Consider the following 22,276-nt stretch of genomic DNA (forward strand, 5'->3'; position numbering starts at 1 on the left):
TATCTTGTGAGTTAACACTCACCATGGTTTTTCCCATTTTGAGTTTTCCATGTATGAAATTTATGTATTCCTATGTGAATGATTTATGATGTTATTGATTAATCTTTTTAATATGCACATATGAAGTGATCTAGTTAATATTGTAATTTTGTTGTCTGAAATTTTTTGTATATGTTGATTGAGCCCCCCTCTCAGCATCCACTGTGTGTTCAAAAACCTACACCTAAGAACAACAACAATAATAATAATAATTAAATGAGAATGAACATTAGTATGAAATAAGAATATCTTTCATTTCTTCCCCCTAGAGATCCCACCAAAAACTTTTAAAATCTTTGTATTCTCTCCTCTCACCTATTGGGCCTTCCCTAGTGCTTAAATTGGCGGTTGACCTAGGACCAATAAAGAATTTTGGCTCTCTTACAAGTACTGGAATGACAAACTCTATCTAGGTTTGTGATGGTAGGGTTGGTGTTGGAACCTAGTGTAATGCCCACCTAAATACCCTATAGAAAATAACTAAACTAACCAACAAATATAGATTTTAAAAAAAATATATACTAATGCAACATAATAAAATATCATTACTCAAGATCATAGATTAAGATGTACATTAATGATTAAGACATCTTGGACATAACCATAACCATACCAACATATAACAAAAATGGAAATAACATCATAACAATTATCATCTCAATGCATACATATATTCATTCATTTATTCATTCGTTCACTCATTCATTCCCTCGGGTACTTCAACGTCACTACTCAATGACAACTTCTACCTACATTTCACATATCCCATTTAACCTTAGTCTCTAAGTTCATTTTAAGACACCAAATCCAAATGTTCCTAATTTTGCTTTCTTTACTATTGATCTATCACTATATGAATTCAAATAGCATCATCCATTATTTAACAAATCTAATTCATTTCCTTAGGAATAGATATGAATTCTAACAAGTAACCATACATTTCTATAACCCAAGATTGAATATCTACATACTATTAATTCCTTACAAAATAGGACCATATACAACAGGATAACCACATGAAACCAATTTTCGACAAGAATACACACAACTATCTATTACAAATCTTAACTCAATATAGATTCCCATCCTCTATCCATTACATAAACAAAATTCTTTTACAACATAATACATACAATGTTTACATCATCTTTTCCCATTGCAAGATTAGAATCTTAACTACAACATGTCCTAATATATATGATTACATGATACAAGAGTACATAAATTCTATTATATTTACAAATTCTTCATGATACAATGATACAAGAATATGCTCTCAAATACATAGAAATCAGCTCCACATACCATCTGCATAGAATCTAGATCCAACCATACTAGAATCCAACAAAGAACATCCCAATGGAAGAAGGCATTAAACCACCCAACCATGTGGAACTAAAAAGAACCATCCCCCATGCTAGGAGATGACATGAGGTTCCAACCAACACTCTAGACCTAGGCTGACACCTACTAACCAAGGGACTCAACAAGACACTCACAAATAATAACCAACCAAATCACATCACGGGACTGAAACAAAGTAATACACTCTTAAAGGCATAATCGACAACCACGACATAAGGATCGAGGTCGTGCATGTAGGGAAAGAGTGTCATCACATGCTATCACTATATAAGGATAACATAGAACTTAGTCTCGATATTCATGATACACATGTGGAAGCATCTCAACCTTTAAGGAAATCAAGGGAGTTTAGTTTGTCTAGTTACCAGATCTTATCATACCTCACTCCTGCTTCACTAGCAATGCAAGACATGAGATGGGGTACCAGACATAAATTTATTATCTTATTAAGATGAATTACTAATACCTAACCCACCTATGATTAATTTATTATGTAGTCACTTGATAATTACCATAAACTCCCCATGAGCTATCCTAATGGTCTATACCCTAGCTCCTCAAATAAGAAACCATAATAGTCCATTTCTCATGATGTCGGTACACTCACAGAAGCCCACTCTCCATAATCATGCTCCTAGGAATTAGGGTGAAACATAAACAAAAATGACATCAAAATAACATCACAAAGTGTCTCATACAAATAATACATCAATAACCACATCATTGATAGAATTCTAAAGCATAACAAGAGCCATAATGCCAACAAGTAAAGAAAAAGTCTCCACCCAAGCAATGCAATAATGAACTGACATAATAGATAAATCCAAGAACTAATCCATATGCAACTCCAATCCTCAACAATGAGGTACAACCGTCTCACTAGAGCTCACATAAAATATCCCTTAACAATAAGGCATTCTTCCCCTTGTTGGAGCTATACAACATAAAAACACATTCCTCAATGGTAAGGCATAAACCCTCTTACTGGAGCCTAAATCAATAATAAAATGATCAATACCACATCAAAATACCTCTTTGAGAATTCAAAGTAATCACATAAAGCCTCTGGTACAAGCACGGAAACTAGAAATGTGACCAAGATGAGAAAACACTAACAATTGGGCAAAAGCAGGGCAGTTTAGTGCATCCATGCCATTATATAGTGCATCTGCCCCATTTTGTAGTGTATCTATCATAGCAAGCTACAATGGCATAAAACAAAGGAATGAAGTGTCAAAACTACATAATCTTGCGCATAGGCTTGTAAAATGAACTCAAGACGCTTCCAGAAGGTTTGAGAGGCTAAAATAAAGCCAAGTAAACACAAAAACATGATAATAAGATTAGACCATGGAAATTTAACATTTCCCTACACCTCCTTCACACTAACATACAGAGACTACCTATAATTTTAAATAACAGCACTAAAGAACACAATAAGGTAAAGAGACGACTCATACACAAAATCATCAAGCATAAGAAGACAACTATTTACTATCCCAACAAAACACAGTTACATTCATCTATTGAATAAGAATATATATACATATATATCAATTCCCAAGCTATAGATAAGATCATTAAACACCATATTCTCCCCCATTCAAGCAATATAACCTAAAATAATGGAGAAAAAAATATTTTCTCAAAAGAAATGCTGAGTGGGGAAATAAGCCACCAACCTAGAAATCGCAGATAGGCCAAGAAATGAAATTTGATGAATAAAAACCAAAATCTAGCAATTTGAATCAAGAAATCTTCAATCTATAACGTCATAAAATTGTGACTTTGTAATTTTTGACTACATTTGGATCTTCACATTGGTGAAGTGAATCCCTAAGCTTGATTAGAGACCTAAGACATGCTCGCACCTCCTAAAACATGCATTTCCTTGCACCCTACACTGCCTATCCTTTCTTTCTATCTTTGATCAAGGCAAGACAAGGGCATGGCACCCCTATCACCCCTAGGATAGGGTGATGGTGCCCTTGTCCTATTTTGGGCCCCCTCCACTTAAGTCCTGCATTAGGCTTGTCAATAAGAAGTGGGAAAAGGTTTTCTATATCATCCTAAGATGGAAAATTAGTTACAAACCCTAATTGGCAAGTATATACAATGCATTTTCCCCTCTCATTTTCATAAGTCAATGAGTTTAATAATTTAAAAAAGAGAAAGTAAGGTGAACAAACATTATCATCATTAAAAAATTCAAGCATTCCTTTCAAGGCTAGGTGTTGCATTCAAGTCAAGGATTCAACCATTGAAGAGGAGATCCCTATCAACATTCAAAGCATGCAACTTCACATATCCTTTAAAACAACTCTATCGACATTTCAATTGCATCCTCTCTTGAGGTGAATTCTACTTCAGTCATATACTTTCATTTACTTGCAAGTACTTTTCATCATTTGGTTAATTCCAAAATTGGGGTTTGACCTAAAGGCAAACCCCCAATCCCAACAACATTTCCTCCCTTTCTTGTGTGTAGGTTACAAGTGCATAGCTGTATTTGCAGGTTTAAGCTTCATTTTCAGAGACGGAAAAACTATTTTCGACACGTGGATTTTTCGGAGGACCAAGTACCCTTTCAACACAGTCTGAGCAACTTTCACTCAAATTTATAGGGGAGCTTTGTCTCGGTATTTTACTACTAATTCTAGGTTCATAGCTTCATCCCACATTTCTATATCAAGTTATAATCATTTCTTTGCTATCTTTACACTTAGTGTCAATTCACTTAATTCATCCTATCCATTCTAAAAGAGGGGTTACTTTTACTTTCCAAATTCATTGTTAATTCACTTAGCATTGAATCTCTTTCCATTGATATTAGATCTAGTGAATTCGACCCCCCTCTTTTAAATATAATGTGTGAAAGAGGTTGAAGATGATCCTTTGTGAAAATTTCGCTCCTTTCTTTAGGAGGGTAAATCTTTCCACTTGATCTCCTCATCACCCCTTTTTTCGCCATTACATTTTGGTGAACCCAATGTCTTACATGCTTGACATTTCACATTATTGCATATTTTTCATTTACAACTTTAATTTTCTTGAAAACCCTAGTTGTTAAAATTGGAATTGAACTTGTGTTTTGCAAAAATTTCTATCTATGGTTTTAGATTTGAAAATTGCTAAATTCAATTTCTTCTTTGTCTTGTTCAATTTGCAAATCAATTTTACAAAATTAAGTAGTTAATGGTCAAAACCCTAATTTTTAAAAATCAACATGAACTTGTGCAAACATTGGATTCACATTTAATTTTCAGATTTAGAACTATTTTTAGTTTTGTGTTCTTGTCTATAATTAAAATTTTCAACTTCCCTCCCTTTTCCAAAATTAAAAATTAAAAAATTCAGTGGTTAGGTCCTAAAACTCTAATTTTTAAATTCACTTGGATTTTGTGTAAAATTCAATCAATTTCAACCAATTTCACTTTTCAAAACATTATCCAAAGTGGCCTTATCCATTAGGTTTGACCTTTTTCAAATTTGCAATTCAATTTCTTATCTTTTTCAAAACCCTAATAGGGTCCTATTTTCACATTCAAACTTTAATTTTGCAAATCTAAACTTCGTAAAATCAACCAATTTTTTGAGGTTAGCTCTAAAATCATCGTACCTTTCATCCCTGAAAATTTCCAAAAAATTTGGGCGAACCATGTGCAACTTCAACACGGTCCCTGGCTTTTTTCCCAAAAATTTGGGAGATTGTTATGACTATATTTAATTGCTTAAATCCATAAAATTGGCTGATTTTGTCGAATTTTGATCCCTCTAAAATAAAAAATACTTCACAAATTCAACATCAAAACTTTCAAGAAAAAAATTAAAATTAAGAGGTTAACTGTAATCTGCCCTGATTTTAAAAATACTGATTTTATCAATTTTAAAGTTAAGTGGTATGCCATTGGCCCTAATTTTAAACTTTCAATTTCTTTTCATTCTTATTTTGGAAATTGTGTCATTTCTTCTTTCAACAAAGTTCAAATTGTATAATCATCATTTGTGCATTATTCAATTTTGCAAACTTTGTTCCCCAAATTCAAAAATCAAATTCAAATTTTCCCTCTAGGGCACGAGTTTTACCACTATTAGTCCTACCTCTACTATCCCCGTTAGATGAAGCATTATAATTAAGGCTTCTCAATGTTTAATTTCTGAAGAGATGGAGCCTAATTTGGGTGACTTCTTCAATGAGGATAATGCTAATTCTTCTCATCCTAATAACACCCCTATCTACCCAATTGATGAATCCAATGATGAAGAAGAAGCTTTGACTAGAGTTTCCATAGATAAACTTTCAAAATTGGACAACCAATTTGACAACTTTCAACAATGGATGTCCCAATAATATCCTAGTAGTGAATCTCTTCCATTAATTGAAAGTCTAAAGCACATGATTCAAAGTGATAAGAATGGAATTGATATATTATGTGGCATTTCTCACATTGTTGATTCTAATGTCATGCCCATTAAGAGTTGTGTTGAGAACTTAGGTTATTCACAACCTCCTACACAAATCAATCATTCTATTCATTTGACCACTTCAATAACTAGTATCCCTACTTTCACTTCAAACAACATGGCTACATCAACTTAAAATATTATACCTATAACCATTACTCATGGGGACAATCCCTCTTCTTCATTCAATCCTCCATCTTTATCTATACCTTCAATGAATATTCCTATTGTCTCTCAACCAATCAATGTGACACAAGGGGGAAATTCATCCAATCATTCTATCCCTCCTTTTAGTATCCCATTTCCTACTCAATCATCACCCAAGCCTAATTACCATAGTTTTCCACCACCCTATTCTCAATAAATACCTTCTCTCAATAACATCACACCACCTTCTCAATCAAACATGTTTAACATAAATTCTTCAACCAGAGCAACCATTAATAGCCTTTCCCAAACTATGTCATCATTGCAACAACAAATCACTTCTATGAGTCAATCCAAGTTTAGTGTGCCCACATTTGATGTTGTGAAGCCTCTTTCTCTTAATATTGTTAGAGTTGTCCATCCTAAACATGTTGAAGTCCCTCATTTGGAACTCTATAATGGAAAAGGTGATCCTTTAACACATGTCAAAACATTCCAAACTTTGTGTACTCACTTTTCTTATTATCAAAGATTGCTTACCAAACTGTTTACTAGAACACTAAGAGATAAGGATTTACAATGGCATTTCTCTTTTCCTTCCTATTCTATTACTTATTTTCAACAATTAGCAAATGATTTTATTCAACAATTTCAAAACAACATAGGTCCTAAAATCACTTTGACTGATTCAATGCATTGTAAACAAGGTGTTAAAGAAAAAGTGACTTATTTCATTGGTAGATATAAGCATTTATATTCTCAAATTTCTTTTCCAGTGCTTGATAATGATATTCAAATAATTTTCATTTCTAATTTGTAACAAGATATTAGGTACAAACTTCTCCTTTTCGTAGTTGTACGCAACACTTCACAATTATCAACTGATTGTGAGTCAACTGGAGCAATCTACTCCTATGGCTCCTACTGATAAGGGTGAGAGTTCTCAACAACCGTTTGTGAAGTTCAAACTAAATAAAGGATTAATCTAACTCAATAACACCATCAACAATAAAAATATGAATGTTACAACAGGTGTGCCTCCTATTTCTAACTTTTTCAGAAGAGAAAGACAAATTACTCCGTTTAATGAATCTTTACATAGCATTATATCTCAGTTGTTACAAAGAAATGTTATCAACCTTCCTCCAATAAAACCAGTTGACCCTTCTAAGGTACCCTCACCTTACTTTAATAATAATTCTATTTGTCAATTTCATCATCAACTTGGTCATGATACTAAGAAATTTTTGCATTAAAAAGGAAGATTCAAGACCTAATTGATAATAATACTATATCTGTAGTAGGTGTGAATGAAAAGGGAAACAAATCAGTAGCTCCTCCTAATAAAAACCTTCAGATTTTTACTAATCCTTTACCCTATCATACCTCTAACATGATTAAAACTAAACATAGCTCTTTCTCTCCCTTTGATATTACTACGATGGCTCTAAATTTGGTGAATATGGTAGAGATACAAGAAACACCTAAGGATTCATGTATCACATTTGACCCTAGTGAGACTATTAGAGCACTCGATGGACCTTTATACATAGTTGCGAATATTCAAGATAAACCTTGTCATAGTGTGCTTATCGATCCCTCTTGCATGGTTAATGTCATCACTAAAGAGTATCTTTTCAGTTACATTTGCACAACCCAATCTATGATGATACTAATTTGGTCATTAAGTTATTTGATGGATTTTCTTGTCCTACCATTGGTTCTATCACACTCCCTATTGAGATTCACACTAAATCTATGGATGTCAACTTTGTTATCATTCCTTCCTCTAAAAAATTCCATATGAAGTTAGGTTACCCTTGGCTATCTTCCATGAGGACTATAGTTTCTCCAATTCATAAGTGTTTGAAATTTTTCCATAATGGATAAATCATAACTGTTAACCATAGCTTATTTTGACCAACTAAAAGAAGCCTAGGTGTTCCTATTGATTTCTTCTGGCCTCAATAATTTCAATCTCTTCCACCGAGAAGTGATGCTATCTTTCAATATTATAAAAAATGGAAGAAGGATATGATCTTATCCTTAAGCCAACCTAGAACTCCAAAACTTGATATTCCCATCATTCTTGAAGATGAAGTTCTTCCTCTAATGGATAGAACTAATCTTCCTCCTAAGGAAGATTCCCAACCTATTACTATGGATGAAACTATGCCTTCTCCTAAGAATAACAATAATATTCCTCCTAAGGTTAGTTTTTAACCTCCTCCTCATGATGGACTTGGTCTCCTCCCTACATCAGACATTCCTCCTTTGTATGGTGTAGTTTTGCCTCATTTCTCTTATAAAGAGAAGTGACTTGCCTCTCCTCTTGTTCAACCTAATAGACTTCAACCTAAACATCCAACTACATTGAAGATGAGAATATTTCTCCTTCAACATATATTCCTTCTTTCATAAATATTCCTCCTTCTCAGCCTTCTGCTAACACTCGACAAAATCATTGTGTGAGAGAGCACTGACGAAAACATCATGCTAGAACTCATGCATTTGTTTCTAAAACTATTCAATCTCTGAAGACACTAGAAGTTGAGATGATTCCTTTTTCTCCTAAGAAAGATATTGAACCTAAACCTCCAAATCATAAGTTGCAAAAAACATGTGACGGTTTTACTTCTATTCATGTTAGGGCTCCTCTTTCTATCAATCTTGATGAAGAAATATGTGAAAATCTTATTCATTATGGCAATAGAAATTCTAATGCTTCTGATATTGAATATCAATATGTGGATTTTGACAAACATTTATCTACAAAATTTTCCAAATCCTTAATCCTAGCTCCTAGAATCAAAAAAAGTGACTTAGCACATGAGCATAGTCCTTGTTGGATCTTGTGATAGCTCCATCTATTGTGGATAAAAAGATATATGAGTTATGATAAAATGAATTGATAGAATGTGTTTATAAATGGTTTCTTAGGTAAATTACTAATTAGGCTAACCTCCAATAATCAAGTGTAGCCATAGGGACTAAAATCAACTGGGGAGGGGGAGTACCTACCCCATTTCAAATTAAGTCTACTCTAAGGGGGACCAGGACATTTTGGGTTGCCTTTGTCTAGGACCAAGGTTCTCCATTCTATGGTCCTCCAAATATAGGACCAATGGATGAGAAATCAATAATAGGAAAAATCAAGATGTGGACCTACCTAATAGTGTCAACATGTGACATCAAGGTTGGAGTAAAATGGACCAAAATAGGCCTAGGGGAAATGAAAATGGGACATGCTAAAGTAGGAGCACAAATATGACATGTAAATTATACCAATTACAATTTATGATGCTACTTTTAGTCCCCATTTTAATAGGAGTATGAGCCTATGCAAATACTCACGGTAAAGAAGAAAGATGAGAGAGAGAGGAGCAACTAGGAGTGAGATCACAAGTACATAAGACATCCCTAATTTTGAGGAACTAAGATATTAATCTTTGGATATTAACTCACACAATCACATGAAAGGACACAGAAAATAAAATAAAGATAGAAAGACAAAAAGAGATGAACAAAGACAAAAGGAACACATAACAATGGGTTAGTAATAAAAACAAAAAGGCTCCAAGTCAACTAGTTGAAGATAACTTGAATCAAAAATCTCAACCCCTATTCTCAAAATGATATCAGAAGAATATAATTGGTCACATAAAAAGAGCAAGAGAAAGCATCAAGTGATGAACCGTGATCTACAAATAGAAAATCCATGATCTCATGGGGAAGAGAAATGAGAGAACATGGACTCCATGGGCTTGCAAGCTATGCTATGCTAGGTGATCCATGAGAAGAAGAGAAAGAGAGGTAGTGCAATCGATAGGTTAGCAAGTTATGTTATGCTAGGTGATCTATAGGAACATAAGAACTCACAGGGAAATAGGTTGTGTTGTGTTGTGTGATTCATGTAGATAAGGAGAGTCAAAATAGTCTAGCAAGTTGTGTTATACTAGTTCCACCCATCTGAAAAGGAAAGAGTTGAACATTCTAGCAAGTTGTGTTATGCTAGTCATTTCACCCTACTGCATATGTTGCTATCTAGTTTCAAGAGTTAAGCATATTATCTAAGAACCGGGTCTAGTTTCAAGCATGCAACAACCTATATAAGACATGGAATAATAAAAAACAAAATTCTAGTTTTTGGCAACATCTCATATGAGAACTGGGTCTAGTTTAAAAAATGTATACCTTGCATAAGACATGAAAAATAAACAATATATAGTACAAAGAGAGCGATATGCATGACCCCCCTAAGATATTAGCATAAAGTCATGCTTATGTCTTAAGGAAACTAGAAACAAGGATACACACCAACACCAAGAAAATAATATACATAAATCCAAGCTACTCTTAGAATCAAGGAAAAGATAGTTGTAAAATAGATATCTCGCAACAAGTGTATAGGGAACCCTTTGGAGGACAAAGAGATCTTTTCTCAAAGACATCTACCTCCAAGAGGATATTTTGACCAAAAAAAACATCATTGACGAAAAGAAAGGAGAACAAGAATTCATATCTTCCTTCTATTACTAGGTAAAGGTTATTTTTGAAGAAGGATAAAACACTTTTGACTAAAATTGAGGGGTTGGTTTATAATAGGCATACATTACCAAGTGAAAAAAGGTTCTACACAAGGATACACACCTCTTGCATAAGAGAGAATCCTTGAGCAAACAATAACTTCACTCAAGGAATAACATCATATCATTAGAAAGGATAAGAGAAAAGAATGGTCCCAATAATAGGGACAAAGAGAATAAATTTTACAAATTTCCAAAGAGAGATTATACACAAAAGATGTACCACTCCAAGAAAAGAATAGGTCATAGCCAAGGAACACACATCTTTTTGCACAAAGGATAATCCTATGCAAGAAAGGACATCTCATTATGAAAAATATAGCTCATAAAGGAAAAAGAAATGTTTGGAATTAAAGAGAGAGTTGAAATAAAATGACATTCTTGCCCCTCCCCCAGCATGGAAATAAGGATAACCATGATGAAGGATCATGCATTCCCTAAGGAGAGATTATTTAGAAGAGACATATCATTTCAAGAAAGGAATAGGTCCTAATGAAGGAACACATATGTACTCACATGAAAGATATTTCTATGCAAGAAAATACATCATATTATAAAAAATGCAACTTATATAGGAGAAAGTGAATCCTTAGAAAGAGGAAAGAGAGAAAATTATTCTTGGCCCCCAAGCATAGAGACATGAGTAAATATACTATTATGGTGTTCATTGAGTATTATTACACCTAAAATTATACCACCATGAATGACAAAAGGTCTCCTATAGGTAAGCTAAAAGTGTTAGATAGTGAGGAGCAACATAAATAGGAGCCTGAATGCTATTTGAAATGATCATAAAAAAATGCCATTCATTATTACGTATTAATCTTATGATACCTAGGTCAATATATTGTTATATTTTAATTTTCAAATCTTGAAATTCATTAGTATAATGACCATGGATTTTATGATACATGCAAAAATTAGAATTTTTAATATTTTGTCTAGGTTTCTTTCTTCGTTTAGGCCAAAGAAGATAAATTAAGTTGGCAAGAAGAAGGCGAGACATAACATTATCTTGTTGTGATGCCATATTGGAATGAAAAGACATGGACTTACTATACAATGGGGAAAAGGATGTTGAAATGTCCAATAAAGAGTGTGGAATTTAATGTCCCCTAATCATCCTCTAAGAGTTCTTTTTTATGAACATCTTTAGTAGGAGATGATGTATTTATCCAAATTGGAGATAAGATTGTAGGAACTAAAAAAGTATATTGCTCTTCTATTTCTATATTATTGTCAGATCCCAAAGTAAACACTTCATTATTATATAAGGCACTTCATGATAATTAGGTTGTTGATTTACTCCACCCTTACCAACAATTTTTCATTTTTGTTGAGGTTGGGAGACATCTTGATGAACGTGGACACCAACAATAGGCTTATCAGCAACATAGATGGTATTGATTTTTTCTTTATTAAGTTCTTCTTTTTTACTTGAGAGAGAGAATTGGAAACATTATAATGATGAGAAATGGTATCATCCTCTTGCCCTAAGGTATATTTATGACTAAGATGAACTTTATGAAAGGTACAATGATATATCATTAATGATTCATCTATAGGGGGAAGGTCATTGAAATGAAAATAAGGTATGGTATCACTAGGAAAGGTAGCTACAATATCATCCCCTTGCAACAAATAATCCTTATGGGGGAGGTACATTTGATGAGAAGAATGTGCACATCATTCTTCAAATCTTCATCTCTAGGAGGGATATGTTTGAAAGAAGTGTTCATATTCTCTTCTTGCACCAATGTACCCTCATTAGTGGGACAAATTTTGGGAGAGGGTAAATCATACCTATGAATGAAAGAAAGACATGTACTATCTGTAGTCACCTAAAATTGTCATGTCTAGTTAAATAAATATTTTATTTATTTAATTACTTTAGCCTAATTCTTCTATTAATTAAATGAATCTTTATTTATTTAATTAATTCATTTATCCTCTTCTAGCCCTATTTCTCATTTAAATAAATTCATTTATTTATTTAAATTACCCTTTTCCTAAATTAAATAAATATATTATTTATTTAATTATCCCACTTCTTCTATTAATTAAATAAATCTTTATTTATTTAATTAATTCATTAGCCTTTTCTACCCATGACACATGTCATTCATCTCTTAATTCATACACTACCTACCCTTTCATTATTTTATTATTTTCTTTACTTACCCTCTAATCATAGCCGACCTCTTTTACACCTCTCAATCTTATCCCTTCATTTCATATAGTGTCTTATATAAAGGGAGATGCTTCCTTCATTATCAAACCCTAACTAACTAACTCACTATGCATACAGCCCCAACTACACTTTCGAACTTCCAACCACATTTTCGTTCTTTGTTGAGCTCTTGTGCACATATAAAATCTGAGAGCAAATATATCAAGCAAGATCAATGGAGATAGGAAGAATGGAGATCCAAACCCTATTGGACATGTGATGGTATAATCTTTGTGATTTCATTTGATTTGCATTGTCTTAGGTAATCTTCATATGTTATGGTGGATCTTTGTTGTTGTTAGGCTAGGGTTTTGTAGTTGAATTCATTTAGTCTTTCAATATTGTTGTTATCCATTTTCACCATACACACTATCCTCATATGCATAAAAGGTAAGATTATGGAGATCTTGAATTAAATTTGAAATTGAATTAACAAAGGAAGATAACAACTCCATTTCAAAAGAGATAATATAAGGGTAGATTTAAATTTGAAATGTAAAACTATGATTAAATAATGCAATTTATTTTTAAAATGTTTGATTAACTAATGAATTAAAAAATGTGATTTATGATGGTGGACACAAGATGCATTTATATCTTAACATAACATTTCATAATAATAATTAGATCTAAAAATACAACAAAATAATTATGCAAACCACAAGTTAATTTAGTAAAACAAATTAGGGTCTATGAATTTAACCTCTAATCTTATATAATTTAATTGTAAATATGATTTATGAGTGCAAATATAAGTATTTAAGTGTATACAAATTATTTATTTGAGATAATAAATCAGAAATAAGAATGAAGCATCTCTGATTTACCAAAATGTAATGGTACAATTTGGAATTAGGGTTTCACTAATTAAGATAATAAAACCACTAAATAACCAAATTAATCATACACTGAAAGAGGAGGTAAATCCAATAAATCTATCTAGAATTTGACTGCAAAAGGGGATAAGAATAATGATAAGATTTTACCACTTTGTTGTCTCCCACTTTTGAGTTGAAGATCAGATTTAGATTGTGAAACTAGGGGAAAACGAGAGATAATTGAAGAGAGACAATGGGAGCCAAAAACTAGAATATGGGCAAAAGAATATGTTTAGAATCCATACCTAGAAGTTTGAGCTATTTTTTTGGAGTAGATAGTATAGATTCGCTTTGGTCCTCTGATTTTTTATCTATCAAATGTTGAACTTGTTCATCATCATCATCTTTGTCGAAATCTCTAAGTACAACTCCTAAGCTAATTCTCTTAGATAGACAATAGTAAATGAAAGGATTGATGATGCAATTATCTTTGAATTTAATAACAAATGTTGAATGTAAAGGTATGAAAAATACACTATTGGAATCAATGAACACTGAGAGGGAGGGGAGGGGGTGAATTAGTGTTTTGCATGTTTCTAACTTATTTAGATGAATCTTAATCCACCAGATGTGTAAGAAAGAAAGTGAAGTGCAAAAAAATAAAGTAAACAACCACACAACCATAACACCAAAATTTTTACATGGAAACCCAGAAAGGGAAAAACCATTGTACGATTTAAACCCACAATATTATTTTACTATGGTAAGAAGCATGATAATACTATAAAAGGGGAATACATTTGCATTCAGGCACACTGCCTAGAGCTCACTACTCAATAGCAAAAGGGTTAGAACCCAGAGGAAGTCTCACTACCTTACAGGCTGTTACAAATAATTAAAATAGTGAGTGAATTAAAGTATAACATCTAAATATGACAAAAAGAAGCTCTGATTAGGCTCAGATTAAGTTCTCCAACTCTTCTGTCTCTCTACTCAATTTTTCTGCTATGTCACACATCAGACCACCAAAATATTCAATTACATTCAGCAACCTTAAAAATTCCTCACTTATCACACATAAAAATGACCAACCAAATTGATCTTTAATATTTGTACCAACGAAAAGAATCATTAACCATGTCAGCTTCCAAAAACCACATAACACATAATATTAAACTTGTATAACCAAGTCGGCTCAATCTGCCCACAAATCCAAATGCAAACCAAAAAAAGAAGATAATTATCTTCCCATAAGTCAACCCAATCACCTCTAACACAAAACCAATCACCAATATCAACCCAATGAATCCGCAACACGGGCTACACCAAAATAGCTCTACTCTAACCGAGTTACCGAATACCAAACCTCTTAAATTTCTCATGAATCAATGCCAGATATTGGGGTCATGAAATAAGCTACCTCAAACTTTCAATCACTTGCCTTGATCATCATAACCAAAATTACAACACCATTATCAAGATGTGCACCATGATCTCATGCTCCACTGGTTACTATGTTCCACCTTCCAGACTTATGCCTTATGACCAAAATGACTTTCGGTAAGTCAAATCTATGTACATCGGATGTGATTTCCAAACTGAGTTGCCATCAATGACAACCCCTAAGAATCTATCATGCACCAATCTTGACCAAAATAGTATCTCTTTCCAATAATCTCCCCCTTTGGCACTGATGGCAACACTGTGAAAAATGAACTGTACAATCAAGACTGCAAAATTTTAGAAGTTCAAACTCACGAAGAATATACAAGCTCTCCTTAAGAATTTGTACCATTTTTCACTCTTCTCTCTCCCCCTTTGATAGCAATGACAAAGATAGGAATCCGATAAAATTGATAAACAAAGATATATATAGTTGCTCCCAAAAATTTGAATATTTTTGCAGAAATTGTTCTAAGGGATAGGAAATGGTTATCCCATGCCTTCTTCAAGCTCTCCAAAATGTTGATCATTCCACTAAAAAGGTAGGCATGCATCTCTGCTCCTCTTTTGTCTATCAAAATAGGCTTATTCAATGTATTCTTAGCATCTTGCATGATACTCATCAAATAATCTATCTGGGGAGTAATAAGACTCCTCAATTCTCCTACTCTACTCAAAATATTTTCTTTCTCCTGATTTAAACTCTTCATCTTATCTAATATGCTCAAAACTTGGGGTTCAAAATTGCTAGTCAGGACTGATTATGGTGCATATGACTGTGATATGTTCGCTAGTTGGCCTTCACATTCCCTTATTTTCTTGTCAATGTTTATAGTGAACTTTGGCAAAATTAGACATGACTTGTATATATTACCACCTTCATCAAATGCATCTTGAATACCCTTTAGTGCACTTACCAAACTGACTTTATCATCCTTAATCATCTTCCAAAATTATTTTAATCTCATAGCATTGAATTGATTCAAAACTTTAATATTTGTTGCCTTCTCCAAAGACTCAAAATGAGAACCTACAATAGTCAACATACTCTTAATCTTACCAGATGGATCAGATGAGTCTAGTTTGAAAGATGGCATAATTTTCTCCAACATGTCTCATGCAAATGATATCAACTCTTTGTCAGTAGAATGGGACTTAAGCAAGTCATCACTAGATTTATCCTGAGAGAGAGTTACTGAATTTAATGCTTGAATCTGAGATAATGAGCTCAGGTCAATAGGTCCTTGACCAAAGTCATCTCAATTAGTAGCAATTTGTTTCCCTTTATTAGATTCAGTGTTTCTTGCCACTATTGTTGCAGCATGGTTTGCCTTCTTCTCTCCTTTCTCCTTTACTCCTTCCTCTACACTTTCATTTTTACTAGAATCCTCACCCTTGTCTGCATCATCTTTCTCCTCAACTGACTTTTCTAAGACAACTTCAATCACCAGAGGATCTTGTATAGCTTCACCAAAGATATCAACATTCACATTATCATCATCAACTATGGTATGCAACCTAGGCTGCTCTTTTGGAATAACATTCTTAGATGTTTGGTCTTTCTACTTTTCGGGAACAACTGCATGTACTTCTAGAACAAATGTGTCCTAAGATGGTTCTTTCGGATTCACATTAACTTTGTGATCTATCAAAAAGTGTTTCAAAATTGTCTCTGTCTCTTTGGTTTCCTCGTCTATTTTACCGAGCATAAGCTTATTTACCTTCTTTTTACTTATGAATCTTTCCTTCGCAAGCTTTAATAATATAATAGTTTCATCTTTAGAGATGATAGAGGATAAGTTTACTAATACATACTCCTTTATTGTCTCATCCTCTAGAATAGTTGTATTCCTTCTTTCGTCCACAATGTCATACATGCTTTTGGGGATCATGGATGATAGTTTTATCAATGCCTTACTGTAGACATCCATGTATTCAACAACTACTTCATCAATTGCTCTCTGATCTTTATCATCAAAATTTTTACAATATATAGGTACATTTTTCAAATTCCCATCCTTAAGTACCTCATTAATTATTTGTTTCAAAGTCATTAGAGGTACAACATCATATGTACCTTTTACTTTGTCGGATTTGAGAGATGCATCCAATTCTAACTGCGGCTTCTTGATTTCTCTAGCTTTTGCAGATGACTTTGGTTTTATTCTTGGCTTCTTTGTTGGTTAGGAGCCACTGGTTTGAGGCTTCTTCACCACTCTAGCATAAGTGGTTGTTTTCTTCACCTCTTTCACTGCTTCATTAGATTCATTTTCTATATCCTCTGTAGTGGCAACAACATATAGTCTTTGGGGCTTCTCCTTCTTCCTCTTCAACGATCCACCAGTTGATTTTGTTTGTGACTTGGGTGGATGAATAGGCTTCTAGGAACCAAAGGTAGGTCCAAACTTACTCTCTCTTGTCTGGGCATTCTTGGGAGGAGTGGAGACTGGCTTAGTCTTGGGCTTCACCATGTCTTCCTCCTCTAGTATGTTTGCTCTCTATCCCTTTACACTACCTCGTTAGATATGCCCATTTTCTCTGCTAGCTCCTCAACCTCCTTTCTTACTTTCCTCTTCCTTGCTACTCTGGTAAATTTCTTGTGCAAATCAAGATCCTTTTCTTTGCAAGTACCAAACCTTTCCTCCTTATCATGCACCAGTTGATTAAATAGGTGTTGATCATATGCATCAAGTGTATTTGCATCCACCTCATACCCCATGGGCAAGATCCAAACAGCTCTTAGCTCAACTACCTCTATGTGACAGTGGTCCTTATCAACCATAAAGAAAATGGTTTTCTCATATTTCTTGACAATCTCTTTATGGATCCTCTCTCTTCTTTGTATTATTGATTGAAATTATTTGAAATGTCTCCACAAAGCATATTTTTGTGCAAATGTATCACCCAAACCTTGCAAAACTTTCTTGATTTGAATGACCATCAGTTTATCATAAGCCCATTGAATCTTCCCAATACTGAGGATCTCATTCAAGAAATACAATGCTATATAGACAATCAGGGAACCAAATTTGAAAACATTTTTCTTGTCTTGCTTTATCTTCTTCAGGCTGCTTAATACCTCACTAAGAAGTATTGCACAAAGATAATACCTCTTGCCTTCCTTAAGAATCTCATAGGCTGCAAATATAGCATTACCAGATACTAAGTTCTGTCTATTGGATTGATACACCTTATATCTAGTTACCATTGAATAAAATATTACATCATGCTCTATGATATTGCTGATTGTCATTGATTGACTATCATGATGGGATCTGGTAACCTTTGTTACCATTGTGTTTTGAACTTTCCTCAGATAGAGGATCTTACCCGTTGCATTCTTGAACAAGTAACTTCTTGAATGGCTTGCTTGGTAAACTTGTGAGGTTGGTCCAACCATATGAACTCATCATGGATTCGACTCAGGATATATTGGACCCATTCGTGTTCATCGAACATCAGAAAATGAATAAACTAGATGAAAAACTTGTCCTGCTATTACTTAAATTCTAGCTTCAAATTTCTCATCTCATCCATGACATGCTTGGTATATAGTGATAGCATATCTGCATTTCCAAGCTCTTAGATGTTACAGTGGATATATTCCCTAATATCTTTGTTATGTAGCATGCCATACGAAACAGAGGAAAAAGCACCTTCCAGATCATCTTTGATAGATTTAAATGAACACCTCTTGAATATGGGCCCTTCTCTCTCAATAATCTCAACTACCAAGGGAGTTACAACACCAAATGTAGATGCCATTTCAAAATTAGGGTATGTAAAGATAGCTCGCAAATAGATAAATACCTTTTGATTCTCAACTGGATGCGAGGAATCGCTAACTAATCACTTAAAGCTCTGCTATGACTACTCAATCTCATTCAGTTTTCTCTTCTTTTTTTACTCTTTGTTTGCAATGTGAAGAATGAATGATTAAAATGCCCTTTTATCCACCAAAAACCTAATTTTAAGTTGTAACAAATGCACAACCCTAAAAGCATTTGGATACTCTATTTTTCATGAATTTACTCACCAAAATCTCAAATCACCATGAATTCTATGATGTAACAACTACACAACAAATATCCATCATTTGCAACCATCCTTGATCGGTTATAGATCTCTGAAAGGGGGTTTCTAAAGATCTGCATTAAAATATTCCTCCTAAGGCCAAAATGCCTTAGTTACCTGATGAGGTTCCAACACTGGAATCAGGTGTGGATCCATTCTGCACATTTGAATCTTCCTTTCTAACCCACATCTTCTTATGCTGATCTTTGATCTCTTCCACCTTAGCTTTTCCTTTTTCATTTGATTTATTCTTGTCTACTAGACCATTCTTGCTTACATTCTTGCTTTTGCGATATTTTGTAATATGACTAGATTTATTGCATGCACAATAAAAAACATTTCTCTGGACAGGCTTGAATTTCATCTGATTTGGTCTCATCCTAGATTGGGTAGAAATGTGCCCAAACATTCCATAACCATAACATCTCTTATTATAAAAATTGTTTACCATTCTGCACATATTTGACTTATTACCAAAACTGTTGCATATGAAACAATGACCGGTAAAGGTGAGACCATTATTCATCGTATTATTCATCTTATCTATGCATAGACCTGCCATATGACCAAATTTACCATGAAAAAAACATTTACCATTAAATTTATAGGCATTAGGTTGTCTTATCAGAGCTTTCTTGTTATTTTGATGATTGCTTTGTCCAAAACCAGAGGATTCTCCTTTCTCAAATCCAAGTCCTCGCATATCTTTCTCATGTCTCTGACTTTCCAACATCTCATCCAACTAGGCTAAACTAGCTTTGAATTTTTCTTTTTACTCATTAGCAGTAGAAAGCTGTTCTCTCAGAATTATGATCTACCTTTCAAGTTCTTGTCCATCATTCTTGCAATGGACCAATTCAAGTTTCAACTGATCATTCTCATATGTCAATTTGCAACATTCATCACATCTTTCCTTTAGGGACTGAGTTAGGGTTTCTTCATTCTTCTTCTGGTCTTCAATCTCTTTTTTTAGCTTCATCACAATGGATTGTATCTCATTCTTCAGGATTCCATTCTCTTTAGCTAGCTTCTCACATTTATTTGTCTTGTCTTAGAGGGCTTTATTGTCAATGCTTTTCTCTTCTTTCTCCTTCAGTTTGTCCATTAGCTCCTTTCTCTTTTATCTAGATGTGCTCACTTGATCTTTCAGTGTTTCAATAAAGTCTTTAGCTACATTCAGGTTTCTTTTCTTGCTACATCAAGATCTTCAAGTGCCACACTAAGCTATCTTTGGAAACCAAAGTCCATTGATTCAATCTTCTGAATCTTACTCAAGTTTTTATCCTTCTTTTGAGGAACTAGGCTTTGATACCAATTGTTGGAATCAATGAACACTGAGAGGGGAGGTGAATCAATGTTTTGCAAGTTTCTAACTTGTATAGCTAATTTTAAATCCACCGGATGCATAAGAAAGAGAGTAAAGTGCATAAACATAAAGTAAACAACCATAACACCAAGATTTTTATGTGGAAACCCGGAAAGGGGAAAACCATGGTGGGATTTAAACCCACAATATTACTATACTTTGGCTAGAAGTATGATAATATTACAAAAGGGGAATGCACTTGCATTTAGGCACACTGCCTAGAGCGCACTGCTCAATAACAAAAGGACTACAACCTGAAGGATGACTCGCTTTCTTAAAGGCTTTTACAAATAATTATAATAATGATTGAACTGAAGTATACAATCGAAATATGCCAAAAAGGAGTTTTGGTAAGGCTCAAATTAAGTTCTTCAATTATTCTGTCTCTTTGCTCTTATTTTCTGCTCTGTCACACACCAGAGCACCAAAATATTAAATTACATTCACCAAACTTGTAAATTAGCTCATACATCCTTTCCTTGCTCATCACACATCAAATTGATCAACCAAATTAATTTTATATATCCATATCAACAAAAAGAATCATTAACCACGTCAGCTTCCAAAAACCACATAACACACAATATGAAACATGTATCATCAAGTCGGCTCAATCCTTCCATAAATCCAAATGTGGACCAAAACAAGAATATAATGATATTTCCATAAGTCAGCCCAATCACCTCGAACATGAAACCAATCACCAAAATCAACCCAATGAATCTCCAACACACGCTACACTAAAATATCTCTTCTCTAAATGAATTACTAGATATCAGACCTCTAAACTTGCTCATTAATCAACACCAGATACTAGGGTCATGAAATAAGCTACCTCAAACTTTGAATCACCTTCCTTTATCACCACAACCAAAATTACAACACCATTATCAAGATGTGTACCATGATCTCATGCTCTATTGGTTACTGTGTTCCACCTTCTAGACTTATGCCTTATGAACAAAATGACTTTTGGTAAGTCAAATATATGTACATCAGATGTGATTTTGAAACTGTGTTTTCATCAATGATTACCCCTAAGCATGTATCAATCACCATTATTCACCAGAACATTTTCTCTTGCCAACATACATGAACACAAAAATCACAATCAAATACATATGCTTGAATGAAGATTGATGTATTCTTTCTCCAGATTGCTTGAAGGATAAAATGTTGCCCCTAATATATGAAAATGCTTGATGGGTACATGAATAATAGGGTATATGAGTGACGATAAAATAAATTGATAGAATGTTTTTATATAGGGTTCCCTAGGGAAATTACCAATTAGGTCAACCTCCAATGGTCAAGGGTAGCCATGGGGACTAAAATCCATTAGGGAGGGGGAATTCTTTCCTCATTCTAATTTGGGTCAACTCTAAGGGGGACTAGGGAATTTTGGGGTGTCCTAGTCTAGGACCAAGGTGCTCCATTCCTTGGTCTAGGATATAGGCTCTCCATGCCCTAGTCCTCCAAAAATAAGACTAGTAGATGACAAATTAGAAACAACCAACCTCAAGGTTTGGGCCCACCTAAAAGTGTCAATAGGTGATATCCAGGTAGGAGTAAAAGGAACCAAAATGGGCCTAGGGGGAATGAAAATGGGACACAATAAAGTACGACTACAAAGATTAGGTGTAAATTGTATCACTTTTAATTTACAATGCTACACATATATGTTTTTGATAAAGATAAATGAGTTTCACAGAAACTGGCCTATAGCCTACCAAACAAAAACCAA

Source organism: Cryptomeria japonica, chromosome 7, assembly GCF_030272615.1.
Source record: "Cryptomeria japonica chromosome 7, Sugi_1.0, whole genome shotgun sequence".
NCBI classification, from domain to species: Eukaryota; Viridiplantae; Streptophyta; class Pinopsida; order Cupressales; family Cupressaceae; genus Cryptomeria; species Cryptomeria japonica.